The sequence below is a fragment of the Dipodomys spectabilis genome, unplaced genomic scaffold (assembly GCF_019054845.1).
Source record: "Dipodomys spectabilis isolate Male_0828 unplaced genomic scaffold, ASM1905484v1 ptg000061l, whole genome shotgun sequence".
In the NCBI taxonomy this organism is placed as follows: Eukaryota; Metazoa; Chordata; class Mammalia; order Rodentia; family Heteromyidae; genus Dipodomys; species Dipodomys spectabilis.
In genome coordinates this window covers 5,642,501-5,660,306 of record NW_024870738.1, presented here as the reverse complement: position 1 = coordinate 5,660,306, position 17,806 = coordinate 5,642,501, and the positions used below count along the sequence as shown (strand labels likewise).

The window sequence follows — 17,806 nt, the reverse complement described above, 5'->3', positions numbered from 1 at the left end:
TAACTGAAATGTAATTACTAAAGAGTAAGCACTAAGCTTTATACATATTTTTTCTGTCCCTGAAACTTTTTACTAGGATTAAGCATAAAATATTGATCTCTTGATTAGTTTCAAAAGACTTTCTGATGGGATAAAGGAAGGGTTGAAAAATTCATTCTTCAATAATTCACCATAGAGAGGAAAACAGTAATTGGATAGTTTTAAAACCATGAACAAAACCAGTGGAACAGCTATAACCACATTATCTTTCTTTTCTATTTCAATAGTGCTGAATAAATCTGGGAATCAAAAGCTCTGATTCAAATCCCATATCCACAGGTCCTACTTGAATGCAGGTCAAGATCGCTGACCCTGTCCTCCCATATGTGTAAGTTGGAGATAATAAAACTCAATGGTAAAAACAATAGGGTAACAAGGGGTGCATCAGACCTGCCACTAGAGGGCGGACACATCAAAGGAAGACTTAAGAGCCTAGAAAACCAGAAAAGCAGTAGAGAAAGCAAAAGGTAAAGAATGCTAGGCTTCTATTCCATTGGTCCTGAGGTCTGTTCTTGTGCCAGTACCAAGCTGTTTTGATTAAGAGGCAACAATGCTTGATAAGAAATGGACTCATTACCTTGCCCATGTAATTATAACCCCTCTGTACGGTATTTTCACAATTTTAAAAAATCGCTAGAAAAGCAATTACCCTTATTAAAATTAAATTATTCCATCCAGTTTACCTTCTTAAAAATAAATATTCATATAAATGAACTAGAAAAAAAAAAGAATGCTAGGCTTCTGGAAATGAAACACAGGAATGTTGTAGAGAGGATGAATCGGGGCTGTTTCATCCCTCCCATCTACCCTAAGACTATGGGGTTATTGCCAAGGGCCATTTTCATGGAACTAAGAGAAAAACACAAGGGTTGTGAGCTTTAAGGGCAAAAGCAGTGTAGAAATGAAAAGGAGGGGTATCAAGTTGGCCGCCTCTAAGCACTGTCAAGAAATGAACCATTTAGGGTAGGTAGCATTCTACCCACTATTCCTAGATAAGACAGCAAACCATCTCCTTTTTCCCGGACATGTCCCCCTATGTACACTATTCCAGAAATTAATAATACTTCCTAGGAAACCAATCTCCCTTGACAATGTTTGGAAAAGAAGGGAGATTGCATGGGAAGTTTTACATTGTAATATAACCTTGAGATGTCACCTTTGACATAAAATATCTATCATTTTGACTGACTTCTGAAATCTTGGGCTAAGGTTGTTTGGAAAAGAGCAGCAGAATGACATGAAACTCTGCTAGTGTAATGGGTATTCCCAAATGCATCAGGAGAAGGGTAAACCCAGCAGAAGCTTTTATTCAAAGAAAGAAACTGTGTCCTTTAGAATAGACAGAAGGAAGGTAACACAAATAAGTAGAAAGCTATGTATAATCAATATATCACCTTTAAATTTTTTAATGTCCAGGAAGTCACTAGTTAATATATTAAATTCACAGAGTTCTTTGACATTTATAAAGAATTCCATATGCTCCTATGTCATTTAGCATCTTAAGACATGGCAGGTTTTACTTATTATCTTTTTTCAGGGCAACTTAAGGGACTTAGCTATATATAGTCAATGAATCGTTGCACAAAGCAAATAATGCTCCTCACTCTTTTTTAACATATTTACTCGAGTTCCTGCAAATGAAGATTTTTTTTTTGAGTTAGACTCTGATGAGACAATCAGGTTGGCCTTGAATTCCAGATCCCCCTGCCTCAGCAGGAATATGCCACCATGCTCAGGCATATCAGTATTTTTCAAGCTGGACTGCCTCTATATTTTTTTGGATACTCTTTATTCTAATAATAAAAATACAAAGAAAGAAACCAAGGAGAATTAAAAGGTTGTCTGAAGAAAAAGAAAACTCTTCTTGGCCAGGTGCCGGTGGTTAACGCCAGTAATCCTAGCTGCTTGAGAGGCTGAGATCTGAGAAGCAAGGTTCAAAGCTAGCCTGGGCAGAAAAGTCTGAATCTTACCTCCTATTAACTAGTAAAAAGCCATTCATGGAGGTGTAGCTCAAATGATAAAGTGCCAGTCTTAAGCCTGGCTTCCATTTTCTACTTTAAAGGTGAAGATCAAAAGAACTTTTACTTTCTCTTCCTATATTAACCTATGTGTGATATTTATGGAAATTCTGTAGTTACATATCTACAAAGTGAATATTTCAAGGACAGAAGGAGTAGATGAGTGAGGTGCTGGTGGTTCACATCTATAATCCTAGCTACTTAGGAAGCTGAGATCTGAAGATCCTGATTCAAAGCCAGCCTGGGCAGAAAAGTCTGTGAACTCTCATCTCCAATTAAACAGAAAAATGTCAGAAGTGGAAGTAAGGCTCATGTGGTAGAGTGCCAGCCTCGAGCAAAGAAAACAAGCAATAGAGTTAGGCCCTGAGTTCAAGTCCCAGTACAGCACAAAAAAAAAAAGAGTCAATGACTTCCCACACCCCATTAAACTGGAATATCTCAAAAGAAAGGTGATCTACAAGAAGCAAAATCATTTTTTGGGGGGGGTCCAGTCATGGGGCCACAACTCTGGGCCTGGGTGCTGTCCCTCAGCTCTTCAGCTCAAGGCTAGCACTCTACCACTTGAGCCACAGCACCACTTCCGGTTTTTTCTTTTTGCTTATGTGGTGCTGAGGAATCGAACCCAGGGCCTCATGCATGCAAGGCAAGCACTCTACCACTGAACCACCTTCCCAGCCCCGCAAAATCATTTAAATGCCACTGCATAAATAATGAGCTGTTTGATCATTCATTCAACAGACACTGAAATTACCAACAATAGCCCAGACTATGAATACACTGATAGGAAAATAGATATTTTTTTTTACTCAGGAAGCCCAGAGATTAGTGAGGGAGAAAGATACACAGGCAATCTTAAAACAGTAAGAGAAGTATCTTGCTATAGTAAGATACTCTGGAGTTTTGCTACTTGAGCTTTGTGGTTTCTACCCATTGTTATGGGGCCTTGTTAGAAATACAGACTCCATCCATCCCCCTAGTGAATCAGAAAGTCTGAGAGGACTCTGTGATTTAACAAGCCCTCTAGGGGATTCAAAGTGTCCCCAACTTTGAGAAGTAATGCCATATGATACTCAAGGCAGGGCAAGGAAAGGGAGTGGCATTTGCAGGTATCAAAACATGAGAGAATGGTGGCCATCTGCTGAAAGCAATTCTTGGGCTACATATAGACAAAATAGGCTGCCATTGTAGTGTAGTTGCCTTAATATGGTCCAGACTAAAAGCAAGGACTGGGCTGGGAAGGTGGCTCAGTGGTAGAGTGCTTGCCTTGCATGCATGAGGCCCTGGGTTCGATTCCTCAGCACCACATAAGCAGAAAAAGCCAGAAGTGGGGCTGTGGCTCAAGTGGTAGAGTGATAGCCTTGAGCTGAAGAGCTGAAGGACAGTGCCCAGGCCCTGAGTTCAGGCCCCACGACTGGCAAAATAAAAAAAGCAACAACTATGGTTAATGTAAGGCTTTGAGGATCTATTAAACAGAGTAAGTTACAGAAAGGTCACTTTAGCAAGGAGAATGAAGCAGGAAAGATGAAAGGTCCAGCAACCAGTTAACAATAGCAATTTGGCCATAGATAACTGTGGTCTACAACTAACAACGGATAGGAGACAAGTAAAAGAGAAAAAAAAAACTCAGATGGCACCTCAGTACATCTTTGTCAGCACCTACGTGCCAGAAACAACCCACTATCAGGCATAATTAATACAACTTCTTAGAATAAGTCACCTAAGAGAGAATGATTTGTTGCAAAGAAGGAAGGCACTGGAAAATGGAAATGACTGTTCTATGAAGCCTTAGACATCCAAGTAGTGGCCGGAACAAGGAAAATATCTACTTCTAAACATACCCGAAGAGGTTTCCCCAGTTCTAGTGGTTTTGTTGGTCAAACAGAGATATTTGCTACTCGATGCCGATATTAAGCTCTGCCCATGTTTTTAAGAAAGAAATAAGAAAAAGGGGTGAACCATGCAGCAGTGGTACTCACTACATACTACATACTATGTTGAAAATGATCTCTACAACTTGTGAGTGGGGATGGGAGGGAAAAACTGGGAGAGAACAGGGAAGGAGTGACATCGTCCAAAATGAAATGCACTCTTTTTCTGACTTACGTAACAGTAAACCCTCCACATATCACCTCTATAATAATAACAAAAAACTAAAAAAAATGAAAGAAAGAAGAGAGAAATCTTCCACATCTGTCTACTTAAACCCACACATATGGTTCATTATACATTTTCTCTAGACACAGGAGAATTGGATTTGTTTGTATTTAAAACATTCAAACTCTTGGTTTTATTTCAAGTAAAATGCAAGTATTTGGCACTGCAAGTTATTATCTCTGGGGGAAACAGGCTGTTATGAGGAAAGAGACTTCAAAAGACTCATTAAAAATAATAACTATTAATAAAATCATGAAAGTTGGATAATATGAATTGCAAGGAAGTACTGTCAGGGAGAACACAGAAAGGCTATGTTTATTATATCAACCACAGAAAATTCCTGTTTAGAATATTATCTTACCCTGTCGGTAACCTCTAAATGTTGCTGCCCTTCACCTAGGAGGGTATAAATGATCTTTTCACAGTGTCCTTTGCCATGCTTTAGCGAAAGCAAGCCGGGATAGGGGCATGGCACAAGGGATAAAGAACCAGCCTAGCTCTAAGCTCAAACCACAGTGTAGAAAAAAACAACAACAACAAAGTGGGAGAGATAGAGAAAGGGAGGGAGGGAAAGGGAGTGCTAAGGACATAGCTCTTGGTGGAGTAATGACCTAGCATGTCAAAGGATAGCCGGCCTTTCAGTTAGATGCACCCGTGGACAGTCACAGCCATTGCAATGTGAGGACCAATGATCACTTCTGTGACTCCTCCACAGCTGGTCCCATCTGAAATCACCATGGAAGACTCTCATGCCAAACTGTTCTATAAGTGAAAAATGTATCTATTGTTGAAAACATGCCCTTAATGTGGGACTTAATTTTATACCAGCTGTCTTCCCAACTAATCTTTCCTTTAGATCAAGGCCAAAGAAAAACAGGATCTGTCCCTTTATCCAAAGGGCACAGCTAGTCCTGCATGTTTTTGCATCTTGAAAGAATCCTGCAGATGGCCTACAATGCAGATATTTAACTATTTCGCTGTTATTTTAGTATGCTGCACTGCCACTACTTTTGATTAGCAAAAGAAATGTTTCTTAATAACCACTGACTCCAATTTTTCCATCAGAGGCCACAGTTTACTGCTCCACAAGGGCATTTTCCTTCCAAATTGTCAGGATTTTGCTGTTTAAAGGAGGCAGCCAGGAGAAAATAAGAAATCAGCACAATAGGAGATTTCGATAAGGCCAACGATTTCCAAAAACACTGCAATAATGCCCCCCCCCCCATCTTCATCATGGGTCAGCTGAAGGCTGCCTATCCCTTCTCTAGGATGTCCTCCTTGTCACACCCAAGGCAGGGTGAGGTCAGATGGAAACCAGACGCACCAAGAACTTGAGCTGAAAGACTTTAGAGAATTAGGCTACTGACTAAAGGTGCCTACAGAACACAGGATTAGGAGTCTTACCAACTTGGGTTCCACTCTAAGATGGTCATTTACTAACAAGTTAACTTCTGAGCCATTAGCTTCCCACCTAAGACACAATCCGAAGGCCCTAGGGGCCCTTTCTTGATCAGTAGCATGATCTCTCTCTTATACGAGGCTCTAACCATGCCAACCTTTTTTTAGTCCTTCATATGTGTTTACTCTCCATGCTATATATGGCAGACTAGCTTATTCAAAGTACAATTTCACCCCGTGTTAGTACACCTGAGGCTTGCTAGCTAAAAGCTACACTGCTCAAACACTTTTGCTGCTAGAAATCCACATGGGACTTGTGTTCTACTAAACAAATATGTCCATGGAAGCATGACTCAGAACCAAGTTACATGTGAAAAGCGGTGAGGAAAGGGGGTGAGAACAAAGCATTCATTTGGCTTGTCTGGGTCAGACATGGTGTGGACAAAGATGGCCATTTCCCAATTCTGTACCTTTCTGACTGTGGCACAGGCCAAGTTCCCTTAGCAATTCAGCATGCCTGTAGGATTCTAGCACTTGTTCCTGCAGGCTCAAAACAAATATCTCCAGGTTTTTCAAAGACTTAGTAGGTTATTCACATCTTCTGTTATAAATCACTATTTACTTAGTCATATGAAATTCAGCAGGTCACAATTACAAATCCTGAGCATACATGGCCTTTGTTGAGGATCTTATCACTACATGAAAGACTCCTCTCCTCACTTCCCACTTCCATTCTTGCTTTTCCTGCTAAAGTCCTAGTTATCCTTCATAGCCCAGCCCAACAGTCCCTTCTTTCAGGAAACCTCTCCTTGTAGCCTAGCCCTAGGTTAGAGTTCTCTGTTGTGTGCTACCAGAATACAGTAATTATTAGTTTTTAATTCTACATGCATAAGTGGGATCACTGATTTAAATCTATCCCTCAGAGTTGACTACAAATACTGTAAGTGCAAGTTTGTAGCTCTCATGGTACTGCTAGCATTTTGGTTGACCCACAGAAGCCACTTAATAAGTATTCTCAGGTAGATGAATAAAGGATGCAATACCGACTGCAGAATACTTTTGGAAAAAGTGAAAGAGGCTAAATACTCGGTGAGAAACGATCATTGTTGGGACAGGCAATTGGGGACATAATTCTCCCTGCTCACCTGATGTCAAAAGGAATACTGGGGGGGGAGGGTTGGGTTGTGGGGGGAGGGGAGGATGGGATGGGAAGGGGAAACAAAGGAGGAGGCTACAATGCTTGATAAGAAATGCACTCATTATCTTGCCCATGTAATTGTAACCCTTCTGTACAGTATTTTCACAATAAAAAATAAATAAAAAAAGGAATACTGATGAACCTCAGGGCTAAAATAGCGCTGTGGTAAAGGAAGCTTCCATAGTGACAGCCTAGTCTATAAAAGATAGCAATGGGTCATGGTCAATAGGCCAGAAACAAACACCATACACGTTTCTGGTTTTACAAAGTAGTATCTAGGACTGAAAGTCCAATCCATTATATGCATCTACCTCAGAGAGACTGAATTAGAGGAGCCCCAGCCTATCAAATGGCTGTGGGCCTGAATGATTACCAGGAAAGCTCTCACCACCATAAGCCTTTAATGTCAGGCCCCACATCTCATAGAGAAAAGCAACAATGCTGCCACCACAAACAGGCTACATTCATTTTCATTCATTAGTAGTAGAACAATCAGCTGTAATACCAGGAAATCAATGCCTACTATTTTTTACCCTCTCTCAATTTCCCAGTGTCTTTAAGTACAAATTTTTCAAGGTCTTACTGCAGCACCTCAATCAATTCTAATAGCTGCTTAATAAATACCTTGCTCCTATAAATAGCCTTCAATTGCAATTCCAAATACTCTGTTCCTGGAATCACCTTTCTCCCAATGACTAGTATTTCCTGAACACTCTCATCTTGTCACACAAAACGTTTATTTTTCATGTCAGATATGCCAGCAAAGAAGGCAAGTAAACAAGTTCTAATGTTCAAGATGTGTGGATACATAGTAACCAGGGAAGGAATATGCTAAGAAACCGGTAAAGAAAAAATTTCAGCAGAGAAAAAGAACCTTCAGCATCAGTTGAAATAAATGTTTCAGCTATTATTTCAATAAGTATTTCCTTCCTCAACAATAATGGCTCTAACATCAGGAAAAGAACTACAAACTGATAAAGGAAGTAAGTATACAGAAGGCACAATGCTATGGAAAATGTGGCTCCTGTGGTAATAGTGCCATTCAGGCTTCTATGGGTCCTACAATAAACACGGCAAATTGGAACATATAGATGATGAGTAAACTTTTGCTCTCTAGGAGATGGTATAATACATCAGCTAGGATTCAAAATGAAATGGAAAATGAATCTGGCAAACATCTCAGGTCAAGAATGAGACACATAGCCAGGTGCCGGTGGCTCATGCCTATAATCCTAGCTACTCAGGAGGCTGAGATCTGAGGATCGCGGTTCAAAGCCAGCCCTGGCAGGAAAGTCCATGAGACTCTTATCTCCAATAAACCACTAGAAAGCCAGAGGTAGCACTGTGGTTCAAGCGGTAGAGGGCTCACCTTGAGCTCAAGAGTGCAGGGAAAGAGCCCAAGTCCTGAGTTTAAGCCCCATGATGGACAAAAAAAAAAAAAAAAAGAATGAGACACACATTAGTCAGGCACTGGTAGCTCACACCTGTAAACCCAGCTACTCAGGAGGCTGAGATCTGAGGATCGTGGTTCAAAGGCAGCCCAGTCAGGAAAGTCCATGAGATTCTTATCCCCAACTAACCACCAGAAAACCCTAAGTGGCGCTGTAGCTCAAGTAGTAGAGCACTAGCCTTGACAAAAGAGCTCAGGGACAGCAACCAGCCCTGAGTTCAAGCCCTACAATGACAATAAAAAGCTAGAGAAGAAAGCACATACATACTGACAAAATATATCAAACCAGTTCTTTCCTCTTATGTACAAATAAATTCACACATATTCCCTCTCTCCTTTCTTTTTGGGTCAGAAAAAGAAAACTTATACAAGCAATGTTGAGGTACACACACACACACACACACACACACACACACACACACACACACACACACACACACACACACACACACACACACACACACACACACAGCATTTGTCCACATTTATCACCTCTAAGAAGAAATGAGTTTCAGCCAGAATTTACACCCATAAACTAAGTAATTCACTTTTGTTTCCATGGCTCTAAAAACAAGAAATCCACACTGAAGACAGGCCTGTGGTTCTACAGAAATGGAAAGAAGAGGGGACCCCTAACTCTTTCAATGCCCACAACCTCTTCACCACTCAAAGAGCAGCCTTCCACACACACTGCAGTCTGAGATACCAGCTTCTGGCTTCAGACTTAAGAATGGCAAAGTAATTTGACAATAAGTAGGGAAGATACACAGAAACAGTAAACGATGCAATATATGTGTCTACAGATACATGCACACGTGTCTGTGTATGAAGTTTAAGAAATAAATTGTATTATTACATTGTTATCCCAGCATTGCATTCCTGTGAAATTTACTCTAAATCTCTCAATCTTATGAAAAGAAACTTTAAATATACAAGTGGAAAAAAAGGGCTGGGAAGGTGGTTCAGTGGTAGAGCGCTTGTCTTGCATGCATGAGTCCTTGGGTTCGATTCCTCAGCACCACATAAGCAAAAAAAGCTGGAAGTAGTGCTGTGGCTCAAGTGGTAGAGCGCTCGCCTTGAGCTGAAGAGCTGAGGGACAGCGCCCAGGCCCAGAGTTCAGGCTCCACTACTGACAAAAAAAAAAAAAAAAGAATGGCAAAGTAGTATGAAAATACTTACTCCAAAAGAAAACTGGGCATAGAACATGAAGAAGCAAAGTAAAGGACATTTTACAAGAGAACCAATGTACTAAGATATGCTTCTTCACAAATAGATATGCTGATCAAACTACACAGAGATACAGCTGTTCAGCTACTAGACTGAAAATGGTCTTTTATTTTTGTTTGCACATTGTATTTGCAAAGATATCAGAAATAGACTTCTCCTACATTGACGGAAAGCAAATTGATAGAGTTTCCAATTTGAAATTTTCTATAAAAACTATTAGTATTTAAAGATTCCATTTCTGAGAATTGATCCCATGTATCTACAACCAGTGTTTTAGTTGCAAGAACTACACATCAATCAGAAGGAGTTGGTTAAATAACTTACGGAAGATGCACACTAAAGAATACTTTTAGAAGTACTTGTGTACTGCTACAGAATGTTATTAACATTTATTACTAAGTAAAAATGCAGAGTGCATAACAAATATATAATGTGCTATCATATGGGTAAAATGGACTATATATTTTGCATATACTACCTATAATTATAGTTTCTTATAACTATAATATTTTATACTGGCACTAGGGCTTGAATACAGGGATTAATGATTAATGGTCTCAGCTTTCTTGCTCACAGCTGGCACTCTACCACTTAAACCGTGCCTCAGCCTGGCACTTTGCTGGTTAGCTGGAGAGTGGGGGTCTCTTGGATTTTTCTACCTGGGCTGGCTTTGGACTGTGGTCCTCCAGGTGTTAGCTTCTTGAATAGCTATAATTATAGGCATAAGCCATCAGTACTAGGCCTTAATATAATATAATATAACATAACATAATATAAAGGTTTCATAGGTGTACATGAATATATGAATAAAATATAAATACATGAATGTATATAAGATTCATATTCATATACAGTGGCTCACTCCTGTAATCCTGTCTACTTGGGAGGCCAAGAATTAAGGATTTATGATGATTGAAAGCTAGCCTACACAGGGGAGTCTATGAGACTCTTATTTTCAATTAATTACTAAAAAGGAGCTGGAACTAGAACTATGGCTCAAAGTGATAGAGCACTAGCCTTGAGCAGAAAAAGCTCAGGGACAATGCCAGGCCCTGAGTTCAAGTCCTTGGACTAACACACACACACAAAATGTCTTGTGTAACACTATACAAAAGTAATAAGTCATTTTAGTTGCTCTGAGATAGGCGACCAGAAAGAGGAAGTAGGAAGGATACTTCACAATGTGTCCTTTTGAATCTTTGACAGCTTTTAAAAATCATTAGTTGTATTTAAAAACAAGCACATTCAAAAATTCATAAGGCATCACTCAAAAATAACATTTGTGGTGTTTGCTGCATAATCTGAAGTAACTCAAACCATACAGTTACTTCCATATGTCCCTGTAAAGAAGAAAAACCTGAGGTTTTGGTCTCCATCATGCGGGCTTCATAACTTAAGACTCTCACATGCACATCCACATGCATTTGTTCAGATGACTCAATATCTTGAGTGCTTTAGTGATATGAAATACATAGGAGAGCTGCAATAACTAAATGTGGAAGGGATATTGTGCTGGAGCAGCTGCAAGGATACTTTGACAGAGTCAAGATCAATGTTCTTACACAAGGCAAGAGGGTAAAGATTCAAAAATAAATTGGGCATCATTGTTTATAATCCCAGCTAATTAGAAAGCAGTGGTAGAAGGATCACATTTGAAGGCCAGTCTAGGCAAAGTTAGCACAAGACTAAAAACAAACTAAAAGTTAAAGGGCTGAAAGGCATGGATCAAGTGCAACGTGTGGTGTGTTCAATCTCTGATAATAGGAAAAATAAAGATCCAAAAATAAGGGGGGGGGGGGGGTGAAATGGCCAAGGCCACACTCAAGACACACAGACACACATGCAAACATGCACATGACAAATGATGGTGCCGCCTCTGTACAGAATTCCTGAACCCTGAACAAGCCCTGGTGGCCCAAGCTGCCTTGTGAGTCATCTTCTTGGCTAAGAATTGTGTAAGAAAATCAGAGTTCCTGAGACAGTACCTAGTGTACCCCATTTGCTTACCTGCTTCACTCTTCTTCCTAAGTCAGACTACCGTCTCATGACTCAACTGGAGCCTTCTCTATTCTATCACCCTCCCCCCTCCCCCCACCCCCCATCCCCCAGCTAATCTTTCAGTCATTCTTTATTCTCTGTTCTCTGACTTAGGCCAATAACATCCCAACAGGGACTTCTAAGTCTTTTGTTTCTATTGTCATCCTTTAAAGCTTTCTTTTTCTCTTAAGAACCATTGCAAAAGGATTCAAAATTCAGAAAGAATCTGCTTCTGGCCCTAAATACCTACAGTTAGACCCAAAGGAAGAAGCACAGCAAGAAATTGAAATTGAGTAAGGCTGAGGGAATAAAAAAGGACAACTAAGTTAAGGAAACATTTTTCAAATTGCAGACTTTTTTTTTGATACGGGACTATCTAGCAATATCTGATGTTTACTTTCCTACCTGTTCATTAGAAAACTTGTACAAAATTGCTGCTTAAACCCTAAAGTAGAATAACGGAGAAATAAAGGTTTCTAAATCATTTTTTCATTATTTTATCTATGAAGTGCAAAGGACTAATGATAATGACAACATGTTCCAAAACACTATTATGTTACTCTCTCCAGAAAGAAGAAAACACACCATGCATGCTTAGCTTTGAAAAGTGAGAGTGTTTGGGTTTAAAATAGAAATTAGAAATTATATCAAATTAGAAAGGTATTGCATTTGTCAAACCTGCAGTGATAGATAGATAGATAGACAGACAGATAGATAGATAGATTCACATATGCATACACATACAATTTTATTCACATGTACCTGCATAAAATGTCCTGGGAACAATATAAAAATCCTAGCAACCTCAGAGATGAGAAATCAATGGTAATCAATGGTGATCCTCTGGTTAGTAGTGTTCCATGGATCAAATGAACAATGAAACATATTTTCTAAGGAAAACATCATATTTTTATTTCAAAAATACTAGAACACATTCATACTTCATATATCAGTAAGGGAAAACGTATAGATAAATTAAGAAATAAAAAAGGTAAAAGAAAGCTGGGTGCCGGTGGGTCATACCTATAATCCTAGCTACTCAGGAGGCTGAGTTCTGAAGATCGTGGTTCAAAAGCCAGCCCAGGCAGGAAAGTCTGTAAGACTCTTATCTCCAATAAGCCACTAGAAAACTGGAAGTGGCACTGTGGTTCAAGCAGTAGGGAGCTCACCTTGAGCTGAAGAGCTGAGGGACAGCGCCCAGGCCCAGAGTTCAAGCCCACAATCGACAAAAAAAAAGGTAAAAGAAGGGCTGGGAATGTGGCTTAGTGGTAGCATGCATGAAGTCTCGGGTTCAATTCCTCAGTACACATACACAGAAAAAGTGCCAGAAGTGGCACTGTGGCTCAAGTGGTAGACTGCTAGCCTTGAGCAAAACAAGCTCAGGGACAGTGCCCAGGCCCAGAGTTCAAGCCCCAGGATTGGCAAAAAAAAAAAACAAAAAACAGAAAACCCACAAACAAACAAAAAGGTAAAAGTCAGGGTGAAGAGTAAGGGTTCCACAGAGAGAACATTGGAGCTCTTCATGACCAAAATGTGGGTAGAGAGAAGCTGTAACTATTGTGTCTGAAGAGATAAGTAAAGACCAAACACAAGAACCTAAGAGCTAGGATCAGAAAATGTAGATGATGTGGCAAAGAATAATGAGAAGAGGAGGATAGGTTTGATCAGTCAGTAGGATGAACAAATTTCAAGGGGCAGAGAGTGTAATTAATAATTTTTGTCCATCCTGGGGCTTGAACTCAATGCCTGGGCACTGTCCCTGAGCTTTTCACTCAAGGCTAGCACTCTACCACTTAGCTTCAGCTCTACTTCTGGCTTTTGGGTGGTTAAATCTCACAGACTTTCCTACCCGAGCTGGATTCAAACCACAATTCTCAGATCTCAGATCCTGAGTAGCTAGTATTATAGGTATGAGCCAGTGGCACGTGGTTTATTTTTTAACTGATACCTAAAACCATAAAACTTGCCATGTTTCAATATATATGTATATTGTAGAATGTTTAAATAATTTTTCCAACTGGGGTTTTAAGCCCTGTTTTGTCTACGATACGGATAAAGTAAGGAAGAAGACAAATATGGAAATAAGAAAGAATCTAGGAAGTGGTGCTATGGCTCAAAGTGGTGGCCTTCAGCCAAAAGAGCTCTCAGGCCCTGAATCCAAGCCCTATGACAGACATAAACAAAAAAAAAATCTAAAGCTGATATTACAGATTCTGTGACAAAGGATAATGGCCTGAACCAAAAAGCACACACAATTGGATAGATAGACAAGAAAGTCAAGTGGTAAAAGGCTGGGAAAGATAAAAAGGAAGGAAGAAATGAGAGAGGGAAGAGTGAAAAGAGAAAGAAAAAGGAAGGAGGGAGAGAAAAAGAGAAAGAATAAAGGAAGGAAGGAAAGAAAGAAAGAAAGAAAGAAGGTAGGGAGTGTTAATAAGAGGGAGGAAGAAGAAAGGTGGGGGAAGGAGGGAAGGAAGAAGCGTATAAATAGGAAAGGAAAGGAATATGGATGAGTATGTATGGTAGATGAAGTTCACTATCATCAGAGTCCATGTGGCTAAAGTGTAAATAAACTGAGAAGTGAGCCCAGGGATCACCAGCATGTTAAGGGCAGGCAGAGGAGGAGAACTGAAAAGAAAATTGGGAAGTAGTAGTCACAAAAATAGAAGAAAAATCCAAACAGTGTGGCATCAAAGACCCTAAATAATGAGAGTATTTTAAGAAGGAGGTTGGTGCCAAATGCTATCAATAAGTCAAATAAGACAACATAAGGTCAAGGTTTCTAAAACCCTAGCAAAAACAGAAGCTAGAGAGTAGAGTGGGAGCAAAGGTTCAGTTCTAAATTCTGTGCCAGCACAATTACAAATGATTATGTGTTCTAGATGTTTAAGATAACCTGTGAGAAAAGTAAACCACAATACTACCTCTGGATACCTGTTAACTGGCAAAATAGGAAAGAAGATAAACCACTATGGACTACCTACCAACATAGAATATGATTTGTATCTGAAGTCTCAAAGACCAAAAAAATCCAACAGCTAAAAAATGAAATTTCTAAGATATGAAACAAAGGTCATTCCAAGAGTTGGATGCAAAATTTGGTATAACTACCCATACAATGTCAAGTCCAGACTCTTCCAGGACCCAGATGCATGGCCCCTTCTAAACAGGGCAGAGAATGTAAATCTACTAGTAAACACTGGATGAATAAAAAAAAAAGTACACTGGGACATAATAAATTATACAAGTCTCGGGCTGGGAAGTTGGCTCAGTGGTAGAGTGCTTGCCTTACATGCCTGAGTCCCTGAGTTCGATTCCTCAGCACCACATAAGCAAAAAGAAAAAAGCCGGAAGTGGCGCTGTGGCTCAAGTGGTAGAGCGCTAGCCTTGAGCTGAAGAGCTGAGGGACAGTGCCCAGGCCCAGAGTACAAGCCCCACGACCGGACCCAAAAAAAAAAAAAATTATACAAGTCTCTAGGCATTCACACACATCAAAGGAAGATGTTCTTAGGTGGGGAACACAAAGGCGCAATACCTATGTGTTATCTGATCATATAAAATAATATTTATCAGAAGGACCTCCAAGAAATGGAAAGAAGTTTTTTTTTTCCCTTTGTGGCTGTTTTGTTTTCTTTTCCTTTTGTCTTTTTTGATCATTTATCTGACTTTGAGAGGGTAAAGAGGAACAGAGAAATGGAGGAACAAAGGGTGAACAAATGCAACAGTGATGCTCACTAAACACTATGTTGAAAATGAACTATACACAAGGGAAAAAATGGGAGAGAGGAAGGAATGACATTGTTCAAAAAGAATTGAACTCGGGCCGGGATGTAGCTCAGTGGCAAAGTGCTTGCCTAGCAAGTGCAACATCCTGGGTTTGATCCCCAGTACCAAAAAAGAAAAGACAAAAAAAAATACAGTTAAAAAAAAAAACCAAACCAAAAAAAAAAAAAAAAAAAAAAAAGAATTGAACTGTTTATCTGACTTATGCAACTGTAACCCCTCTGTCCATCACCTTTACAATAGCAATTTTAAAATTCATTAAATAAATAAATAAGTCAAAGAAGACTGGCATACAAGGCTAGGGGAGAGAGGGAAGAAAGGGAAGGAGGGAAGGAGGGAGGGAGGATGACTATCAGTACAAGCATATAATAGCATAAGGGGAATTGCCACCCCAGCTAGCCTAGCTCTATGCCCAATAAATACTAATACCCTATTACCAAGAACCTTCACTTTCAATTCCTTCATCTCATGACTAATTCACATTGACATTTTGCTTTCTGGAACATGGAGTCTAGCCAAACCAAGTTGACAAGACACAAGAAGGAAACCTAAGAATTGAAGAAAGAAAAATCCACCAGCTGTGCAAACCACAGACTGTTCTGGTCAAGAACCATTCCCCTTGCTCTCTCCTTGAACAGTAAGGTATGCTTTAAACAAGAACCTCTACTAATACCAAGAAAACATTAAGAGAATCAAACTATGGCTTTGTATGTGGGGGGGGGGGAGGGTGTGTGGTGTGTGTGTGTGTGTGTGTGTGTGTGTGTGTGTGTGTGTGTGTGTGTGTGTGTGTGTGTGTGTGTGTGTGTGTGTGTGTGTGTACAGGTCCTAAGGTTGGGCTCAGGGCCTGGGCATTGTCCGTGGGCTTTTGTGCTTATGACTAGCACTCTACCACTTGAAACACAGCACCACTTCTGGCTTTTTTCTGAGTAGTTTTACTGGAGATAAGAGGGATGATGGGGGTGGGGGGGGAGAGATGGGAAGGGATGGGAAGGAGAAACAAAGGAGGAGGCAACAATGCTTGATAAGAAATGTCCTCATTACCTTGCCCATGTAATTGTAACCCCTCTGTATGGTATTTTCACAATTAAAAAAAAAAAAAAAGAGTCTCTCAGACTTTTCTGTCCAAGCTGGCTTCAACCCGCAATCCTCAAATAGCCTCCTGAGTAGCTAGGATTACAGGCGTAAGCCACCAGTGCCTAGCACTTTCAGCTTTTTCAGTAGTTAATTGGAGATAAGAATTTCACAGACTTTCTTGCCCCAGTGGGCTTCAAACTGTGATCCTTAGATCTTAGACCCCTGAGTAGCTAGGATTATAGGCATGAGCCACTAGCACCCGGAAAGATTGTGGATTATTAAGTGGACTGTTACATCCATTCTGAGTCATCAGTGCATAAAAAAGAGAGAGAGAACTTACCCTAGCACACACAGAGTTAAGGTGGATCTGGCCAAAACCTGTCTGGTTTTTTTTCCTGCACGTTGTCCTGGGATTTTTCTGAAGGCTCATTGCTGACAAATATCTACATCCAGCTTCAGCTGTCACCAAAGCTCAGACCCACAAACCAACCAATTCTTGGCTCAACTCCTCAGGGCTCTTTTAAAAGTTCAATCTATGAAATGCAGTGACACTGCAGTTACACCATCAGATTCTTTTCCCCGGCACTGTTTTTCATTCAGTGCTTCCTTGTTCAACAGATGACATCATCATCATCTGGTTCCTTTGCCAGTAACTGGGGGAATGGTATCCACTGTTTGAACTCTGGTCCTACTACCTCCTGCCTGTGACCTTGGGCAAAGTGACTAAAGCATACCTCGAGTTTTGTCATGTGGGGAAAAAATGAGATAAGTGTTACCCCTGAAGAGAAATAGTTCCAAGCATTGAAGGAGTTAATGTGTACAAAATGTTAAGCACACTGAAAATATCTTTATGTATGCAGTTCTATCTTCAAGCCTGTACCTCTATTCCCACCCCTGTACCTGGTTAATTCCTCTGTATCCTCCTCATTTCAACTCAAATGTTTCTTTTTGCTCCCTAGAAGTCTTCCTTGAGCACCCCTGCCTTTCCAGGCTAGGTCGTATCTCATCCTTATTTTTCATCTTCAAAGTGCAGTATGATTTGCATTCATATCACATATCATAATTATATATTTACTTTGCTAATGGGCTTGATTAATAAAATAAGTGTCTCCTCCAATATCCCGAACTCTACATGAAGGCAGGGATTACTAGTGCTTCACTCATTGTATATCCTCAATACTGTACCTGATGGTTAACTGGTGTTCACTATTACGTGAATGAAGAGTTCAAAAAGCATGTTTGTCAGCAGAATGGGGGGACCTATAGATTCGAAGAGGACTCACAGGGTACCAGTCCAAGTGAGTGCTCAAGCCATTACATTCCAGCAAGTCCCATCCTATCACTACCAAGCCCAGGATTCTCTGTTTCTTTGACCATCATCTCACCTGTTCAGAATTGTGTTTCTTCAGAAAAAGAACATACTCTGCAGGA

General features: G+C 40.1%; 1 protein-coding gene across 5 annotated transcripts in view; it reads right to left on the bottom strand.

Annotated features, from left to right (window-relative positions):
- The window catches only part of Reps2 (RALBP1 associated Eps domain containing 2), a 187,881-nt gene that overhangs the window by 78,959 nt on the left and 91,116 nt on the right, over positions 1-17,806 (bottom strand). The gene's annotated exons all lie outside the window — the stretch shown is intronic.